This window comes from Cyrtonyx montezumae, unplaced genomic scaffold (genome assembly GCF_038088225.1).
Source record: "Cyrtonyx montezumae isolate F1298 unplaced genomic scaffold, pur_monq_1.0 scaffold_10, whole genome shotgun sequence".
NCBI classification, from domain to species: domain Eukaryota; kingdom Metazoa; phylum Chordata; class Aves; order Galliformes; family Odontophoridae; genus Cyrtonyx; species Cyrtonyx montezumae.
The window spans coordinates 2,336,558-2,355,832 of record NW_027071826.1 but is presented as its reverse complement, the minus strand read 5'-3'; the positions used below and the strand labels follow the sequence as shown (position 1 = coordinate 2,355,832).

The window sequence follows — 19,275 nt, the reverse complement described above, 5'->3', positions numbered from 1 at the left end:
TTTTTGTATTTGAGTAATGCCACGATTTTGAAATATTTCAATGTCACTTTGAGATGAAGCATGGTAATTTTTTTGTTCCCAGCCAAATTCTGGATTGCTACTGATTTTACTTTAAGAAAAATAAACTTATTACCATTTAATAAAGATAAAGAGGGAATGTGAATATGTAAGCTCATCTTGTACAGTTATTATACATGTTCGAAAGATTAAGTGTGTCATTCTCATGCAGTCCTGATGATTTTGTGATAATATCCTTACATTTAAGCCACTGAAGCTTTGAGAAGCAATTTGAATTTCCCTGTTGCTTGACAATATAAGTGTTATTTTCAGATGTGTTTTGTACCAGGGAAGTCACTCTGTGGAAGTCTGGCAGCGTGCTCTTTACACTTTACTTTTCATTCTTTCATGTGGGATATTGTGTTTTGTGAGGTTAGTTCTTCCTGCCCTTGCAAAAATGCCCATTACTGAAGAGCAATATGGAGAGAAATGTATCTTTAAATACAGAGAAGTAATTGCAATTTCTGAATATATTTGTTGGTGAGAGTTCAGGCAACTGGAGTTACAAATCTGTAGACCACAGCATCACACAGTCTGTCAAAGGAAGAAGGCATGCCAGCATGCCAACTGCTGTACACAGAGCACACATAGCAGTGACAGTGGCCCACAAACCCACAGCGTGTCAGCCTATAGCCTGGGAGGGGAGCACGTATACAGTCCCACCTTGGACCAAGAAGGAGATGCATGTTGAGACTCTCACCCAGACAAGGAGAGCTTCCCTTTTCTGGGTGTTTACTGCCCCGATGATACCCAACCAACCACATCAAGCACAGTGCCTGCAGCCTGGAGTGTTAAAAATAAAATGGTAACATCACTCCATTGGGCCAACCCTCTTTGTGCTGCTTCCTGCAGCCAGGACTCTGCACAGCAGGTGGGAGTTTCCGCTCACCCTTGCGAGCTGTCTGACACTGTGTGGGTTAGAAATAGCAAGGCGAGCTACCCGACTCGAGGTGTTAAGTTGCACTCTGGCAGCCTGATACCTACCAGTCAGGTGTTGTAGCACATTTATTAGCTCCCAGTTTGAGCACAGTTTGAGTTCTTTCCAGGCTTTGGCGTGAGGTTACTGTGGGTGAATCGTACATGATCCCCTTCAGCAAAAACAGATGAAGAAATTGAGTAGTGCAGTGCTATTAGTTGATGTTTCTGCAGCATTAAGTAGGATTCTAATCGAGTTAGGTCAGGAGAATTACGTTTTCATTTGAAAAGAGCATCCTTCTCCCAAGCACTGTCAAGACACCGGTCATTTTTGATTCTGGGTTGAAACCTGTGCTTCATTTCTCAGCACGCAGCACCCAGGAGCAGAATGTTGTCCGTGGAAGTTGGGTGTGACTGCTGGAGTAAAGTGTTTCACCACTAAAACAAAGGAGATAAGGAACAGTCGGGTTCAGGATGGGAAAGCTTTGCAGAATATGGCTGCTAATTAAGACGGAAACTATAAATAAAGAGCTATAGTGACTTGGTTAATCCTGCGTGCCCCGAGTTAAACTTCTCTAGGTCTCTGATAAGATAGGACTGGTTTTCTTTATCTGTTGTTTTTTGCAATGTTCAAGGCTACTGAAATGTGTGAGTGCCAAATGGCCATGTAAGCTAAACAACATGCAAAACCTGTCTTATATTATCACTGGGTGCGCGGGGTGGGGGGGAGCTGGAGGGAGGAGAAACCTGATTTGATCATTCCAAGTCACTTAGCAGTAAATGGCAGTTCACTGTCTTTTGGCAACTGACAACAAAAGTTTGGGTCTGTACAGCCATGGGGTCTCTCGTGACATTTTTTGTTCCCCTATAATAAGTCATCTGCTGGTATCTTATTGTGTGTGCACTGAAATGTTGTGCAGGGTAGTGAAAAGGCTTTTCCATACAGGGAAAGAGATCACTGTGGTCCTGCACCAAAATACAGAACAGTCCTACAGAAGAATGAAGCCACTGTGTCAGCAGCAGCAAAATCCCACTGTTCTGGGATTTTGTTATGGTGCAGCAGAGAAAGCACTGGAGAGGTGAGGAACTGCAGGTCGTGTTTTCAGCCTTCTCAGCGACATGGTGTTTGACCTTGAGCACACTTTACCAACGTTTTCCCTCATCCTTGTGAACAGCGGCTGTAGCCAAGAGCCCTCCGGGGGCTTTGGGAGATTCACCTCAGCCGTCTGAGATGCCGTGTTAATGCGATCCCGTGCCGTGGCTAATTAGTTCTGCTGCTCGGTAACACTACTGCAGCATGGTGCTGATGCAGTACACTGCTCTCAGCTGAGAACTGTCTGAGGGATCTTTTTGTAGCGTTGCATTACGCAGGAGCAGCAGTCTGTCCGTGGCAGCCTGCCTGCAGGCCGCAGGAATCACATCTTTTTGGTCTGCACACAGACAGCCCCCGGTCCTGACCTCACCCTGATCATCTGTGGTCCCCCGCGGGGACCTGCATCACTCCCTGCTTCTCCCTAAGTAGCCATGAACCGCTGAAATCTTTTGAGGAGAGGGGGGCTCCTTACAGGGAACGCTGAGGCTCTCGCTACCATCTGGTGACACCACTTAATTCCTCTTCTCCCAGTGCATTCCGTTTGCATTTCACTCTCGTTCTCAGTGCCTTTGCTTGGCAGGATTTCCCAGGTTGCCATCCCTTTCGCCCAGCGGGAGGAGGTGCACAGTGGTGACGGCTGGGGTGATGCTGGTGTGACCAACTGTGGCCTCCTGGATACATCCGCAGCAGAAAAAAAACAGCTCGTGCTTTTGTCAGCTGAGGGTAGCAACCACACAAACAGTGACAGTGTATGTCAGGAGGAAACAGCAGTGCAACAAGGCAGCTGCAACGGCTAGCACTGTGCTCGTGATAGTCCTTAAGTCCTGCGTGGCCAGGGCACCTCCTCAGGCACCAACCCCCTCCCGCCCTGCAGTCAGGTAGCTTATAAAGCCTCCCAAATGAGTTACTTTGGCTGTCTGTGGAGGACTGTTTAGTTCTCAGCCCATGGGTGCACTAAAGCCACTCATCAGCGCCACAGAGCACAGTGGAAGTTTGGCACAGGCTGCCCCTGGAGCGGTGGGGCCGCCTTCCTGGAGGTGTACAAGGTGCGGCACTCACTGCGGGACGTGGTCAGTGAGTGTGGTAGGGGTGCGTTGGACTTGGGATCTTTGAGGTCTTTCCCGATCCGCGATTCTGAGTGGGCAGTCCCATTGCTTCCAGCGTCGCTCGACCCCACAGCACTCAGCACGAAGACACGAGTGAGCAGCACGGGGCCTAGCGGGGGGGGCTCCGACCCCCCGAGGCGCCTCCGCGCGGCCCCGACCCTCGCAGCGCGGCGGAGGCGGGCAGCCCTGTCGCGTTGCGGTGCCTGGCACGGAGCGGGGGCGGCGTTCCGCGTCCCTCCCCGGCGGGTCTAGGCCCGCCCCGCCCCGGCCGCGGATTGGCGCGGCCTCCACGGCTCCTCCCGCCGCCGCCGCTCGGCTCAAGGGGGATCCGGCCGCGCCGTGCCGCGCCGAGCCCAGCTTGGCGGCTCCGTGCTGCGTGCCGCCGGGATTCGCTCCGCTGGCGGCCGCGCTCCGGGTAGGCCTCTGGCGGTGCGGCGGGCGGGCGGGCGGGAGGAGAGCGGGTGGGCGGAGAGCAGGCCCCGCACGCAGCGCCCGCGCTCCCGGCCGGCCATGGCGGCTGCGGGGGCCGTGGAGGGGCGATTGGCTGCGTCCCGGCCGCGGGCCTGCTCGCTCGGGGCCTTCCCGGCACCTCCGGGCCGTCCGTGCGGGGCTCGCGGGGCCTGCTGAGCGGCCGGCCGGCCCCGCGGCTCTGCCTCCTGCCGCTTCTTCAGCGGGCTTGCCCGCAGCCTGCCGGAGCAGGGCTTCTGAATATCCGTAAGCGTAGCGAAAATACGGCTGGGTCGAGTGGATGTTATTTCTAATAGCGCGTTCACGTGGGAGTTGTGTAAGGACCGAAGGGGAGCTTAAAAGTACAAGCACAGTGGAAGCGATCTCTTCTCAAAATTACTTCCTCCAAGGCCTCGCTTGGAGCAGCGAGTGCTGCTTTCAGTTCCTCCAGCAAACCAAGGTGACCGTGTGGCTTCCAGGTGGGGGGAAGAAAAAGCCTTTGGTCAGAGCGGGCTGCGGGGATAGCACTGCTCCGGCTCAGTGTGTGCCTATCTGCTCGCGGAGAACCGGCTCCGAGCGCTCAGGCACGGCTCATCGCGGGCTGTAAAACCCGCCCGTGGAGCTGGGTAAATAGCCAAGTGGTTGGCCCTGCTGCGCTGCATGCTATCTCGGTTATGCTGCTCTCGGGATCCAGTTTTGGTGGCTTGAGATAGGCGAGCTGGCTTTGAACTGGTGAGCTCGAGGAGTTGCGAGGCTTAATGAATGTTTGCGTAGTGCTCCGCGTTTTCTCGGATGAAAGGTTTTACATAATTGGCCTCTGTAATTGTCTGTCACCCTCGGAGAAGAGCTGAAAAACCCCGCTGGTGGAGGTAGGCAGTCGTTTTGAGAGTCCAAAGTCTAAACCCGTAGGTGTGTAGAAGTTGTTAATGTTGTTACTGCTTAACACAGGTGGTAGCTAAATGACTCACTCGGAGGAAAGAAAATTCAACGCATCTTTCTGCACTCCTTTAGAGCAATTTGAGCAGCACAGGCGGACGAGTGACATCTGCCCAAATGGGAGCAACTCGTTCTTCAGTGAGCTGAAGAATTCCTAACGCAGCCCCGCTTGAGTTGCACTGAAGCTGCTTTTTACACTTGAAATCTTCACTGAAAAGCTCTTATTTTTTTTTTCAACAGCATTTTGATTCAGTTTAAATAAATGCCTAAGGTTTGTGTTAGTGTTAATAAAGTGTTTTGAATGCAGTGTTTTTGGTCCTAAGGGGAGGGGGGAGTGCCTCTATGGCTTTCATGGACTGAAAGAGCCTTATTGAGTGGCTCTGAAGGTAACCTGCCCAAATTCTCCTTTTACGTGGTAAATCCATAAATGTGCTGTAGCACAGCACCTTTGAGGGAGGGAGATGGAATGCCAAGGAGGCTGTGCTTCATCACGAGCAGTCTGGTAACAAAGGCAGGGTCTGTTAATTGCATCGCGCTCATCAAAATCTCCCCTTCAAATGACCAAGTTCCATTTTAATAGGTGTGAAAAGCTGTGGGATTCGATACCGCTGTCTTAAGATCACCTCGCAGGCTGTGGATGACTAAGGTGTTTCTTTCCTATTTAATTGGAGCACAAGTGGAGGTTGAGGAAGCAGCTTTACATGCTGGATGCTCGTTACGGTCTTCACTCTGTTCAGATAAGGATTGTGAATGTGCATGAGTGACTTGTCAAGCTCTAAGCTGCCAGTGGTGTAGGAGTATAAAACACCTCTGCGTTTCCCTTAGAGCTGGAAGCTTGTGCTGCAGGTGCGTACCATGGCACTGGGCAGCAAGCTGTGCACGGGGGTTTGGGGTACAGAGGTGCTGTGTTGATTGACGTGCTGTGAAGTTGAACATGGTGAAGTAGATGCGAGATACCACCTGGCTGCTCACTGGCCCTGAGGTTCCAAGAATCAACACATTCAGCATAATGTGTTAGTTTAGCTTCTTGCCACCCTGCAACTTAAGAAAGCAGGTGGTTCAGTGCAATGTTCAAACACCATTTACTTTATTAACCTTGGATACCGTGTGTTTCAGTATTTATATTGCTGATTTTCATCGCTTCCCTCAGCAGTGCAGTGCAGTGGAGGTGGCAGCTCTTCTTGCTCCCATTATAGCTGAGCCTGTAAGGAAAACAGGACTGGTCTGAAGGTTGCTGTTCAAGATCATGCCATTCTGGAAGTATGCCTATCTCTTGTTGCAATCTACTGCTTTTTTTTTCCTCTTGTGAATTATTTGGACTCAAATGTACAGGCAGGAACATCGAGTGTTACTAAGCTTTGGAAGGAGGTCTCAGTGAAAGCTGTGGGTTAGACCCCAGCTTCCTGGATCTGTAAGCTCTGCAGTGGGGGAGGCACAGGAATGTTGCTTGGTATATGTGGCTGCACAGTTCTTATTTGTACCATATTTTACTGGTCTTGTTTTCTAAGCTTTTTTGACTTTAAGAACTTATCAAAGTTAGATTCTATTAAAGTCAATGTGACGGACTTATTGAAAGCAATATTTTTACTTTTTTTTTGCCCTTTAAAAAAAAAAAATCACTCCCCCAGTGAATCAGAGTCTGCATAACTGCTTATCATGCAAATCCTTGATGTAGCTGTGGAATTAGTATGTATTTATTCCCCAAATAACTTTTTTTTTTTGCCCCCTCCTGAGTGTTTGCTGTATCACTTGCTAATCCTGCTGTTGCAGTCTCATGCCTGTACTGTCACTAGAGATGTACGTGCCACTGTAGGCATGGTGGTTGGTTTTAAACAAGCTATTTTGGGCTTCAAAATCAGTGAAAGCACAGCAGGACTGGCTTTGCCTTTGCACTGCACTGTATCTTGTGCAGCTTGCATTGGTGGCCCTTGGGCAGCCACAGAGAAATGTGGGTTTCTGCAGTGTCAGTGCAATGGGTATCGGAGGCAGATGGATTAAATATAGCTCAAGGATGCCTAGATGTGTTGCAATTGCACCTCCTCTTGCAGCACATGTTTACATAAATCACCTTCCTACACATCTGAGGTTCAGCTGCCTCTTTCATGAAGAGCTGCTGCTGGCGGCTGCACGACTGCCTGATACTGTTCTGAGAGTAGAAATACAGAGGGAGATGTAAATGGAGGAAATGTCCTTGCTTTAATTATTCAGAAATGGCTGCCTGTTACCTTGGGGTGCAGGAAGCGTGGTCCTTTACAGATGACTTTAAAAAGAAATCCTGCTTTAGGTGCTGCTGTGTCTGCCATTCGTAGCAAAGTAATGGCATGTCGGTAGGACAGAGGCTGTGTTTCTGCCAGTTGAAATCTTGCTGTCCTTTATGTGCTGTTCTTTACAGTGCTTGGAAGCTAGCATGCAGCGTTCTTCTGCCTCGCAGCAAAACAAGTAGTGATTAAAGATTCAGCAGATGTTGTGGTTCATTTCACTACTTGTTCTTGCATCATTCAGGTCATATCGCACAATTAATGTTGCTAATGTTCAGTCCTAGCTTTTTTTTGTTCTAAGAATGGAGATTATCAGAACTACCTTGGGATTCAGAGAGCTGTTTTGGCAGGAACTAGGCTATACGAAGTAAATTATTCAGAACTGTTTTCTTCCTTCCTTTAACTTGGTGGATCTCTTTATTTCTCAAATATTATCTGTTTGTGCCAGGCAGGGCTTTCTTTTCTGCAGCTTTCCTCACTTTGAAAGTGTTTTCTTTTGATAGCCTTGAGATAAATGTCTCCTCCCTTGAGGAGGAAGGGGGAAAAACCCCACCACACTAGGTATAAGTGCTTGCTTGTTTGAGCTCAGTAATGCATTTGGCCACAGAAGTATTTTTGTGAGAGCGTTTTCGCTTTGTTTCAGGCAGAGCTTCCTGCTGCTTTCAGAACCTCCACTTTCAGTGTTGCTCAACGTTGTTAATAGCATGCAGTCCAGTGTGTTGCATATTTGCCTTGCAAATGACATCGATTTGGGCTTATCCTTTCTCTTCCCTGTATTCCTCTAAACATGCAGAGCTTTGGCTTTCTTCTAGCAGCACACAGGGGTTCTGGATGCCTTTTCTGGAGCTGCAAAGCAGCATTAATGCATCAAGGTTGTGGCTTGTTCTCACCTTCTTTGGAAGCTGATGCCTCTGCTGCAAAATGAGAAGCTTCCCATCACATCCTGGTTGCGTAGGGTTGGTTTTGGTTGACCTCCCTGTGCTTTTTGGCTATATATCTGCTTGTGCTGGCAGTGTGAGGCTGGGCATCCCTTGGCTGATGCCCCCTGGGCTGGATGTGCTTCTGCTCCCTGTGGAACCACTGAGGGAAGCTGCTGGGTCTTTCAGTGTCTCTGAGAGAAACTTGCTGTGCTGGGGCAGCTGTACTTCTGTGCATAGAGAAACTAAATTCAGGATGTGGAACATAGGTGTTGAGTATCTTGGTCAAGGACACTTAGGGTTCAGCCATCCTTCAACACACTGCTGCATGGAGCTTGGGAACAGGACTAGGAGGAGGCTGTGTCTTTTTAGCATGAAGTAAGTGAGAAGTCAGTAAGAATGCACAAATCCAGATTTTCCATTACGGTGTATGATATGCAATGTAAGACAGATAAGTCTATAAGCTAGGTTTTGGAGGAGTAATGGCCAGAACATGGAGACTTTCCAGAGTGAGCACGTTGTTTGAACATGGAGTTCAGATACCTTTTGACTTTGGTTCTGTCACTCAGCACATCAAGAGGATGTATTTTTAAACAAAGCAGACGTTTTTCTTTGGAGAAAACTGTTTGGAGTGCTAATGCAAATGTGCTTTATGGAGAGAGCTCATTTCGGTGAAATTATGGGCAGCTAGTCAGCTGATTTGAAAAATGAGGTCTTAAATAGAAATCCCACCCCAGTCTCCTTAGTTTTATTTCTAGAATGATGGAAAATAAGTGCTCAGATTGTGTTTCTTTAATATGTCTGGTACCGTGTATGCATTATTGCATGCTGTACTTGCAGAATTGATATTTAGGATACGTTTAATTGCCAATTGCAAAAATAACTTTGCACACAGCTAATTCCATCTGTCAGAAAAACAGGAGCTAGGCTAACTTCACTTCTTTGGGGCCTGCTTATTGCTGTGCTAATTACTAAGTGTGAACTTCGGGAATAACTTCGGATTTTATTAATTTTAAGCATCCCTAGCAACTGCAAGCTACTTTTCTAGCTCACTTTATGCTTCTGGTATTTTACCAGCTTGGACTTAGTAAGCTTCAGTAACATCTTTTTCCTCCTCCCAATGGCTTGTGCACGTCACAGCAGCTTGCTGCCATTTCCAGTATCTTTCAGCCTGGGAGCTGACACAGTTCCTTCTATCATTTGAGTGATTAAATTAAATTCTCTTAAAGTGCATGCTGAAACAATAGGATTAAAAATGAGGTTTCAGTCATTCTGTTGCACGGCGTGAACAGCAGCTGACATGTTTTAGGTGTAGGTGGGTTTTCTAAAAGTAACCCTGGGGAAACTGGGGCACATCAAGTGTGGTGAATCCTGTGAAAGGCTGTTCTCATTGTGTGAGTTCTTGAGCTCTGAAGAGCTGGGTGTCAAGTCATCCTTGTGCATGGTTACTGAATGCCCTCTGTTAGTACGAGGCTGCTGAGGTTCCTTTGGGACGGTCAGGGTTGGATCACTGGGCTCTTTGATCTGTCTCAAGCTGGCAGAAAGCTAAGCATGAGGTCCTGCTTTTAAGTCTTTCTGTAGTGTGTTGGACTGGAGGTTATGTTTTAAAACCAGTTTGGATACTGGGTTGGAAGAAGACTTGGGATGGATGAAGTGATAGTTGCTAGCAGTGAGCTGGATTCATTCCCTGGCTCACCTGCTGCTCTGCAAGGCAGCCTGGTTCCTATTTGATTTACAGAGCTCTTAATTGAGGTCTTTGTTCTGAACTTTGCCTCACCTAAGCCTTTATTGTGAAATGTAGAAACACTTTCCTTGGTGAAGCATCTGCTCTGGCACTGGGACTGTGCTCTTGGTGCGTTTTGCTAAACATGTGCAGGGCTTCTCCTTGTCTCCTCCAGCAGCTCTTTCCCACTGTGCTAGTGCTGGGCAGCTCTCGCTCTGATTGCACTGCCTGGGATGTTCAGCACTGCCCTACAAGGTTGTGAATACCCTCTTCCTGGAGGCAGTCAAGGCCAGGCTGGATGGGACTTTGAGCAACCTGGACTAGAGGGAGGTGTCCCTGCCTACAGCAGTGGGGTTGGGACTGGGTGATCTTAAAGGTCCCTGCCAACCTGTCCTGTGATTTGGCTTTGTGAGCTCGTGTCCTGAGCAGCAGGCCTGGGTGTTCCTCTGCTGCTGCTCTTGGAATGCTTAATTTTGAAGGATTACCAATAACAGTGAGCTTAGAGGTCTTTCCCAATGGTAAGGAGGCTGTGATTGAAACTTAGGGGGAGTTCACTTTTAGTACAGCACTGTGGCTTTCTGAATGGGAGTGTGGAGTGGTTCGAGGGGTGACACGCTCCGTGTGCTGATGGTGCATGAGATGTCAGCGACAGGAGACTAAACCAGTTCTCTAATGGTTGCTTTGTTATGCTTTAACAGCTTACGTGATTGCTAAAAGGTGTCCAGTCATTCGGCAGCTATGGACTCCTAAGATAAACAAGAGTAGCAGACATTCCTTTGTGACAAATATCTCTGCAGAATTGTATGTATTGTTCCTCCCCTGAAAGGTTTTCCTTCCACCTTTCTTGGGTCAGTAGCTGTGACCCTAGAGGAAAGGTCTGTGTATTAATAAAAAAAAAGCTTGGAAGGACTTGATTGTGGCTGTGAGTTGCAGTTTGGCTTTGGGGTGTCTGAGGCCTTTCACTTCTACCATTCTACATGGTTGTTGGAGTATGCCACCTAGCCAGCTATTCCTCCATAAGGGAAGCTGGGGTGCAGGTTGTTTAGGTAAAATGAGCCAACACGATGTAGATCTGTGGAATCATGTTGAGATCACCCAACTGTCAGCCCATCAGCACCGAGTCCAGCATGGAGTCAGTTAAGCTGTGGAGTGCCACCTGTGTCACATTCAGCTCCCGGGAGGGTTAGTGAGAGAGGCTTTCAGTTAAAATTAGCAGGAGCAGCAACACTTTTTCCTTTTCCTGGTGCTTCTTCTGGAGCAACCTAACATAGGCGTGTTAACCTTAATATATGAATGTGTGTGGGTGCCTGAGAACGTGTCCCATTAAGTAAAGCAGTAACTTCTTTCTGGGGAGATGCTCAGAATGCCTTCTTTGGTCTGCCAGCCAGGCCAAGCCAGGCTTGTTAGCAGCTTGTGACAGCTCTACTTTGCTTTGTAGGTATTTTAAGTGGTGAGGGTAGCAGAGCTAAAGGGAGATGTGATAACGGCTGTGCTGCTGCTTCTTTTTGGGGGAGAGAAGAGGGGAGGAGATGGGCCTAATTGCATGCCTTACAATTGCAGTTACTGAATTATCACCTGAATTATCACCAAAGCAGCCCTGCAGTCTGTTCTGATAGCAGATAAGTGGCGTGGCTTGCAGCACTTCAATCTAAACAAAACTTAAGTGCTCTTTCCTTTTTCCCTGGAGTGAAACTGTAATTTAATTGCATGAATGTTAGCCAGGGCAACGTTTTCTGATGCATCTCTGGGCTGCGTGTGCTAGAGGTGTGTCTGCAGTGGTATGTATTAAAAATACCCTGAAATACTGTGTTCTTTGCCTGGCAGCTTCAGGTGAGGTTTCTCATAGAGCTTTGCCAGGTGAAGTTGCATGGCATTAACGTTATGTGTCCCAGAAGGTTTAGATATAAACCAGTTAGCATTTAGTTTCTATTTGCTCTCTGGAGATGCATTAATGACTTTCTGTCTGCATTAGATCCTGAACTGCTGAATCGAACAGCTGGAGCCAGGCTCTGAAAGCGATCTGCTGCCATAGAGCAGGAGCCCTGCAGTGTGAGTGGGCCTGGGGAACAGTCTGTACCTGAACCGTGTTGGTTCTGTTCCCCAGCAGAGGGAGAAGTGGCCCTCGATGCAGCCCGTGTGTTGCAGAAGAGATTTAGTGGACAGAGCTTCAGAGGGGACTCCTTGACATCCTCTGAAAGGAGATAAAAGTGCATTTGTGCACTGGTTTGAGTCCTGATGAAATACCTTTCCAAATCATCAGCTCCAGGAAGGTGGTGGTCCTGAAATTTGCAGCTTACGGCCGTGAGACACCACAGAGAAGTGCCTGGTTTTTTGCATAGCATAGGACTGACTGGTCAGTGCTTCAACTCCTGTCTGAAGTAACGTTTTCTTTTTGGACTGCCATAGAGCTGTTAAATCTGATCTGCTCCTATAGAGACAGCTGACTGTGCAGTCTGTGCTGTGTACAATTCTTTGTCTCTGACTTTGACTCGGATGGAAATGTAGTTTGTTTTTTAATTAAATTGAACTCAACTGTCACTGCCCCAAAGGGGGTCTGTTCTTGCAAGCTGTGCTTGGACTCGAGGCCGTGCTCTTGGCTCCGGCTGCTTCTTGCTGTAAGCATGGTAACTCAAGTCAGGGTGATGGGAGGATGGTAACGCACTAAGACAGATATTTGATGACGAGTGAAGTGTCTTGGGAAAGAAAATGTAATGTGTTTTTTTTTTTTTTATGCTGATAGATTATTTCTTTTCTTAAGTTTGGGCTTGGTTGCATTGGTTGTAATGTGGCTGTTGGGTTCATCGCGTAGAGTAACGCTGTATGGATCCAGCTGCAGCATTAAGCTCTTGGAATAGCTGAAGGTGAAGGGATGGTGGGTTTCAAAGGATTGAAGAGTGTGAGGCCCCTTGGTCAGCTCTCGCACTTCCTGAGCGGCTTTCAGAGGGAAAGAGACCCCCACACGTGCTTTGCAAACTGCTGTGTGCAGATCGCACTGGAGTGGATCCACGCTTTGATAAGAACAATATGGGTCTCTTAATGAGAAGAACTGCATCACCTTTTTAAGGAGGCGTTTATTTGTTTCTGTGAAAAAATAACAGACTCCTTCAGAAATCTGTAGCTCAGTGCTGCTCTGCCTTTGCTTTTGACCACAGATATTACAGGGACTGGAGGCTGGCAGGCTGGGTTGGGCATTATCTGAAGAAAAACAAGATTGAAGCCTGATACGTACCCTAGAAGCAGGGCTACCTGACCCAGCTTGTTCTTGGCCACGGCTGCTTCAGAAAGCTGCTGGCCACATGATCCTTGTGCAGGCCCTGCCTCCCCAAATGCTGCACTTGGTGTTTGGGAATCACTCTTGGGTCTGTGAGAGCTGGTAAGGCTCCCGTGACCGTTTGGGATGGTGGAGTTGTCCTTCTCCATGCTCAGTGGGGAGCTCGTTAACCAACCTTCCTCTGGCAGCCATCCAGCCTTGGATCTTCCCTGGCTTTTATTTACCTATTGATGGTTGAACTGTGCCCTCAGCATTTCCTTCCCTTTGTGTGATTACCTCGGAGGTGTGGTTCCCCTTCTGCTGAGCAGCTTGAAGCCATGTAGGATTGCTTCTGTCAGTGTGTGCGGGATTGGGAAGGGGATGCTGAGTGTCCACAGGTCTTTGCATTTGGTGCCCATCGGCTGGGATGGGTGCATGGGGCTATTGGTAGGCTTCAGCATCCATCACTGGGGTGCAGTTCACAGTCGTGTAGGTTTTTGTTGCCATGTACATGCAAGCAGGTTTTCCTTGTTGCAGAAGCTGGATTGATTTTTCTAGGCTGGATAGCATCAGTTCTCTACCTAGGAAAGAGAAAATGCTGTCTGACTTTAAATTCCTACATTGGTAATGAGAAGGACCTCTACCCTAAGTAATTTGCTCAGTCTATGCTGTGTTGCAGGAGCTCCATGGAGATGAAGCCTACTGGCTTTATTTTGGTCTGAAATCTGCTTTGCTTCAGATTGCCTCGAGAACTTCAGCTCCTGCAGTGCTGCAGCCTTGGATCTGGGTAATGCATTGGGTGTGTGAGGGCTGGGGCAGGTCTGAGTGCTTTGGTGGCATTGGCACGTGGCACCTGTCAGCATGGATGCTCCTGAATGACAGCAGCCTGTTTGTCCCTTCGTAATTTGTATTTAAAAGCGAAGGGATTTAAATGTTGGTTTTTTCCTCTTGCAGTTGTGGTGCACAGCAGCAATTAGCCGTCATGATGCTTGGCACTGGTGGCTCATTGTGTAAGCTGATATTGCTGAAGCGAGCAGGGAGTGAGTGGAGGTGTTGGTACATTCAGAAACTGGTATAATTCAGGCCTGAATCAAGATCAGACTCACGCTCAAACAGGTTGTGGAATTTATTTATACAACACCACTGGGGTGTGTGGCATTGCAGAGACAAATAAATGATGGTTCCCAGCCCTGAGGCTTGTGTTTGGTGTTAGATAACATGGTATGGGGTAATTATAGCCAGGGACCTGGGCGGGGGGGGTTAGGAGCAGGTGAGGGTTATGTCGGCGCTGAGAACATCGAGTGTTCATTGTGCCTACAGCTCTCTAATGGCACTGTGAAGAAACTGGGTGCGTCTGAGGTTATGGGAAGGATGGAGGTCAGCTCTGCAGGAGGAAGCGTTGAGTGAGTTACAGAAGTCGTGTGGATTAATAAGAGAGAGCGGAAGGAGGTGAACTGAAACTGGTTGAGTGCACAGGGAGTGGCTGTGTTTACACGGAGGCCGAGTACGCAGCAGCGGTCGGGCTGTGAGTTTGTGGGTTTGGGTGTTGAGGAAATCAGCAGCAAGACCCCTAATGCCTGTGCTCGATGCAAATGGAGGAGCAGGTAAAGGAGGGGGTCTGGAGTTGCTGCTTCGTGCTTTGTAGTTCCACTTTGCTGTCCCTGCAGTGCTGAAGCAGCTTTTTCCCAGTGGGGCTTACCCTGGTGGGAAGGCAGCAGCTGCCTCTGACAGTAGTTGGACTCTCTTTGGGGCATATGTGCTCAGTCAGCACGGAGGACTCCCTCTAACTGGTGGCTCTTTGCCTGTCTGCATTGTACTGGTGCTTCCTGTATACCCTTTGCAGATGAGCAGTGTTCCTTGGCTGGCTTTCTGTGTTAAACTGGTGGATCTTACTGTTTTCAAGGGCTGGCTAGTCATTAACTTGTAACTAATTTCCTTTTTCCTTCCCTTTTGCTCTTCAGAAATGTGATTCTCGTGAGTGTGCAAGGAACCTACAGAACTGTAATGTCTAACACTACACGGAATAACAACTGTTTGAAGGTACCACCCTTTTTTAACTAATAAACTACTCTGTTATAGGTTGGGTTAATGATGGACTGATCTTTGGTTTGCAGCCAAAGCTCAATTGGAAGATCCACCTCTTATGTAACAGCTTTTTTTTCCAGAAGGGTGACAGTGGTGTGACATTGCACTCTTTTATTTCCAGAAAAGCTATGTGTAAACTAGCACCTGACCTGTGTGCCAAGGGGGCCACCCCTGTTTGTCTGTGAAAGATCTCCCCAGGCAGGCCTGGTAGTGCTGTAGGAACAGATGGTAGCTTCTATTCAGAGAGCTGAACTTCCCATGTCCTTCGTGGCCATCCCTGGAAACATATTGCCCTTCTTCAGCGATGCGTCACGGCTGGCCTGTTTGTCATGACGTTAATGACATCCTGGGTCATCTCTCTTGACAAGAGGCTTCAAGCCCTATTTGGGAAGAATATTAAGATAAAGTGCAGTTGGACTGTAGCACTGAGGTTGCAATGTCTCAGCTGTTTGTGCTGCATTAACCAGCTCTCGGGCGTTGGCTTGCTCTGCTGCCTGATCCTGCAGTGATGTCATAATACTGAATTTTCAACTGCCCTGTATGTTTCCATGGCAACAGACTGATGTCACAGGCTCAAGGACATGACTTCAGTGTATGATCACGCGGAGGCACGATCAGATTTGTGAAGGAGAAAGCTGACTAATGCACATCTCAGAAGCCAGCAAGGGGAGTGTGGGTTACGGCTGACCAAGCAAGGTGTTTCACTATGAAAATTCCCCTGTCAGGCAGAGGAGGGTGTGATGGTGATGTCTTTGAGGCAGGACCGTTCGTCGCCATGAGTTCTGTTTACAGGGGGTAAGCAGACATCCAGCAGGTATCCTGTTTCTTTTGAGCAGGTGTTGTTCTGGGCTGGGGGAACTTGCTTGTTGGTTTCAGACCTTTGAAAGGTCAGAGTTTTATTTTGTTGTTCTAAAGAGCATTAGCATACTTTGTTAGTGTACTGAGACTACTTTTTCTTGCATAGTTTGCATAAACAAGTAATTTAATTGATTTTCCAAAGCTTTTATTTTATCCTTGATATTGGAAGGTGGAAGGGGAACTCTGCATCTGCACTATGGTCACATTTTCCTATATCCTATTAGCAGATTCCAAGATTGTTTAATGTGATCTCCACCCATTTCATTTGGCTGCAACCTTTGCTCCCATGAAAACAAGGCTGATTGTTCTGAATTGCTGTGTGTATGTGCTTTGGCACGGCATGAAGGTACCTATAATAACACAACCATTGTCTGGAGGAAAAAAGAAAAGCAGTTTACAGTAATAACTACTACAAATAAAAGGGTGCAGTACTGGGGCAAAGACAGATAATGGCCGTTTCCCACTTGTTCTGTGCAGCAGCTTCTCAACATGGACACCCCTCCATGCAACACTGATGTGGGCTTCAGCATGGTATGTGAATATTGGGAGTGAAGGACTGAAATATTTGTGTGCTGTTCCAAGTTTTTCTTTCCTGGACACAGTTCCATTGCTCATATCTGAGGACAGGGAGGCTGAATGACTTTAGCACAAGGCGGTGTTTTATTTGCATGCTGTGAGCAGTTTAACAAGTGTATGCAGTAAATGAAGCATTTCCACTTTCAGTCATTGGCTGATGCACCCTTAAAAGAGGGGGAAAAATAGTGAACAGTGGGGATTTAAGGGGTGACATTGTGCTGGGTGCTGGAGCGGATGGCTGCTTGTGCCAAGCCTGAACGTTCACTGGAATTGCTGTGGGATTTAGCAAGTGACCAGCTCAAACTCCTTCGTGCTGAAGTAATTTATACTCATCTCTGCACTTCCTGGAATAAAAGCTGTTAAAGGGCAAGATTTGGAAGGAACCTAATTGTTTTCAGCGTTCAGTGTCAGAGGGATGGAGGATGTTGAACAGAACCTGGCATTTCTTACAGCAGTTTGGTTGCCTCCCAGGACAGGAAGCTGTGGAGTGTTTAAAAGAGAGGCAGGGAAGGAGGTTTAGCAACACTCTGTCTAAATCAGAATGCTTCAATTTTGGTGCCTGGCCTCGAGCTGAAAGGGCTGGAAGCTCGGCAAGATTTAGTGTTCTGCATCGCTTGGCAATGAGAGCAGCAAGATAATGGTGATGGGCTATCAAGAAGGCAGCCCTGCTAAAAAGAGAGGCTTTGTGATACGGTCAAGGGGAAGGAAGTCTGGAGAGCTTAGAAAAAGAACAGATGTTTTTGGAGGTGGGGAAAAGCTGAACTATCCATGTAACGGAGCCAGCAGAGTGAACTTGATACCAAACAAAAGTAGGCACACCCAGTGTTGAGCACAGCGATCCTGGAAAGCTGCTCTGCTCTGCGGCAGTGCTTTGCTGTTTGGCAGATGTTGGACAGGGACATCTCAGAGAGGCTGAAGTGTATAATATAAAGCACCTGTGGGGTTGTGTGAGGGGGCACATAGAGGTTGGGGGGGTGTTTGATGCTTGCTCTTTAATATCAGCAGTGATTTTAGTGGGTATATAAATGATAGTTGAAGTGGGACATTGATCTCTGTGAGGGAACCGATGACAGAAGATGCATTAAACAAGCGGGAGAGGCCCCTTGTTGGGTGTGTTTATGGGCAGCCATGACTGGCAGCGTGATAAAGCAGAGTGCTGATCCTGCGTGTCAGGGTATGAGTGGCAATGAATTTCTTTCAGGTTGCTGAAACTGGAGTCCAAACAGAAGTATTTCACTTTTCCTAATAGGTTAATCCACTGTAATTGCCTGTGGAATAAACCCATGGGAACTTTCCTGTCTGTATGTGAAGCACAGCCTCTGCTGTCTGCTTGGCAGCAGTACCTTCAGATAACTAAAAGTTGTTTCTGAAATTTGCTATTCTTTCAGCTGTTGTTTTCTTTTTTTTTTGTGTTTTTTTTTTTTTTTTTTGCATCTCACAGCTTCTCTGAGAGCTGTCAGTCACTCTGCTGCCTAACCTGTAAAAACAAAGGTAATGTAGGATCAGGAGATGAAAACTGCAGATGTGCTTTGACACCCAAACCAGCCATCAGCTGTGAGGTTAGGTGAACGCGTGAGGCTTGATAGCACCCACCTTTCTGATATGCTTCTGAAAGATAATTCAACTTTCACAGTCCAGTAGGAAACAATTTAAGTTCTCTCCTTTTGTAAGATCTCATGTCACTTGCCTCTCTGAAATCAGTAATCTAATTTCCATGGCTGCTTTCTCTGAGAAGCTGTTGTAATTACCCCCAAATTACAGGAGGTGTTCAGCACGGGGATCCTCTGGTTTCAACACATATTTTCATTGCTCTGTAGTGTTTTGAGAGGCTGAAGGGCGGGATGCAGCTACAGTGACTTTCCAGATTCCTAACAGTGTGAGGGACTGTTTTTAATAGTGATGATAAAAACAGTTATTCCCAGTTGGAGGTTAGTCAGTGGTACAATTATCAGAGCTATGAAATAGTGCAGAGATGGCTCAGAATGGGGGAAAAAACACAAAACAAACCCAACTACAGCTTGTAGCTTATTTTCATGTTTGAAACTATTTCCTGCAGGCTCACAGAAAATTAGTCTGAGTTGTTAAATGCTGAGAGATGGAGCTGATACAGCTTGACTATTGCTTTGGTAATTCAGTTCTCAGGCTAGCAAATTGCAGCTGGCTTGCAGGGAAGAGTTTTGGTAGCAGAGTGTTGATGAAAGGCAGTGTGATGAGCAGAACCTCTGGAGCTGGTCTGTTTCATTTACAAGGTTGTGTTCTTCTTTTGTACACCATGCTCACACCAGCGGCTCTGCTGGGAAGCCTGAAAATGTGCTGGGTGGTTTCACAGCAAAGTAGCAGTCCCCAGCTTGAAATCTGGTGCAGTTAAACCACCTTTCTACAAAAATAAATAGTTTTGGGTACTGTATTTTCAGCTTGATTTCCTGCTGATTTGTTTCCTCATTCATATTTCTAATGTCCCATCCAAGAGGTGGAAACCTAGTAAGGACAGTATGGTTTGTATTGGGGGGAGCACTGAGCTATATAGGATCATGCTTGTCCCTTTTGTTCTTGTGGATGCTTTCATGTTAACAAAGCCTAAAAGTGCAGGTATGTGTTGGTGATTGCTGAAGATGAGGATGAGAAATGGGAGATGCGCAGCACACATCCTCACAGCTAACAAGGTATTTGAACGTGCACAAGCTACACCAAAATGCAGATGCTATTTTTTTTTTCCTTTGTTTTCTTTGAAAAAAGGATTATGGCAGATTTTGTGCTACACTTAGAATTTCTAAAAATTTAATTGTGTTGCTAGGCATATGGACTGCAAGGCTCTGAAGAATGGGGAAACTATTTTTTGCATCAAGTAACTCTGAGATATTAATGGAAAAAGCCTTTAAATATTCTTTTTGTTACATTTTAAAGATCCACAGGATTGGTAGTTCTCAGAATTAGCTTGGATATTTCAGCAGCCTTTTGGAGCAGTCACAGAGAAGCGCTGTATTTAATGCTGGTCTGTACTGCCATTTACTTGCCAAAAAAACAAGCTTATCCATAGCTGAGTTATTTCAGCAG

General features: G+C 47.2%; 1 protein-coding gene across 3 annotated transcripts in view; it reads left to right on the top strand.

Moving 5' to 3' along the window:
* The first annotated feature begins 3,488 nt into the window (after positions 1 to 3,488).
* Positions 3,489 to 19,275, top strand: part of FBXO34 (F-box protein 34) — a 36,789-nt gene continuing 21,002 nt past the window's right edge. The window contains exons 1-2 of one of the 3 annotated variants that reach the window (XM_065748091.1): positions 3,489 to 3,586; positions 14,664 to 14,742. The gene's annotated coding sequence lies outside the window, so the exon portion shown is untranslated. Of the gene's footprint in view, positions 3,587 to 13,723; positions 13,819 to 14,663; positions 14,743 to 19,275 lie in introns of those variants that run through there. The other 2 variants (XM_065748099.1, XM_065748108.1) reach the window with 2 other exon arrangements.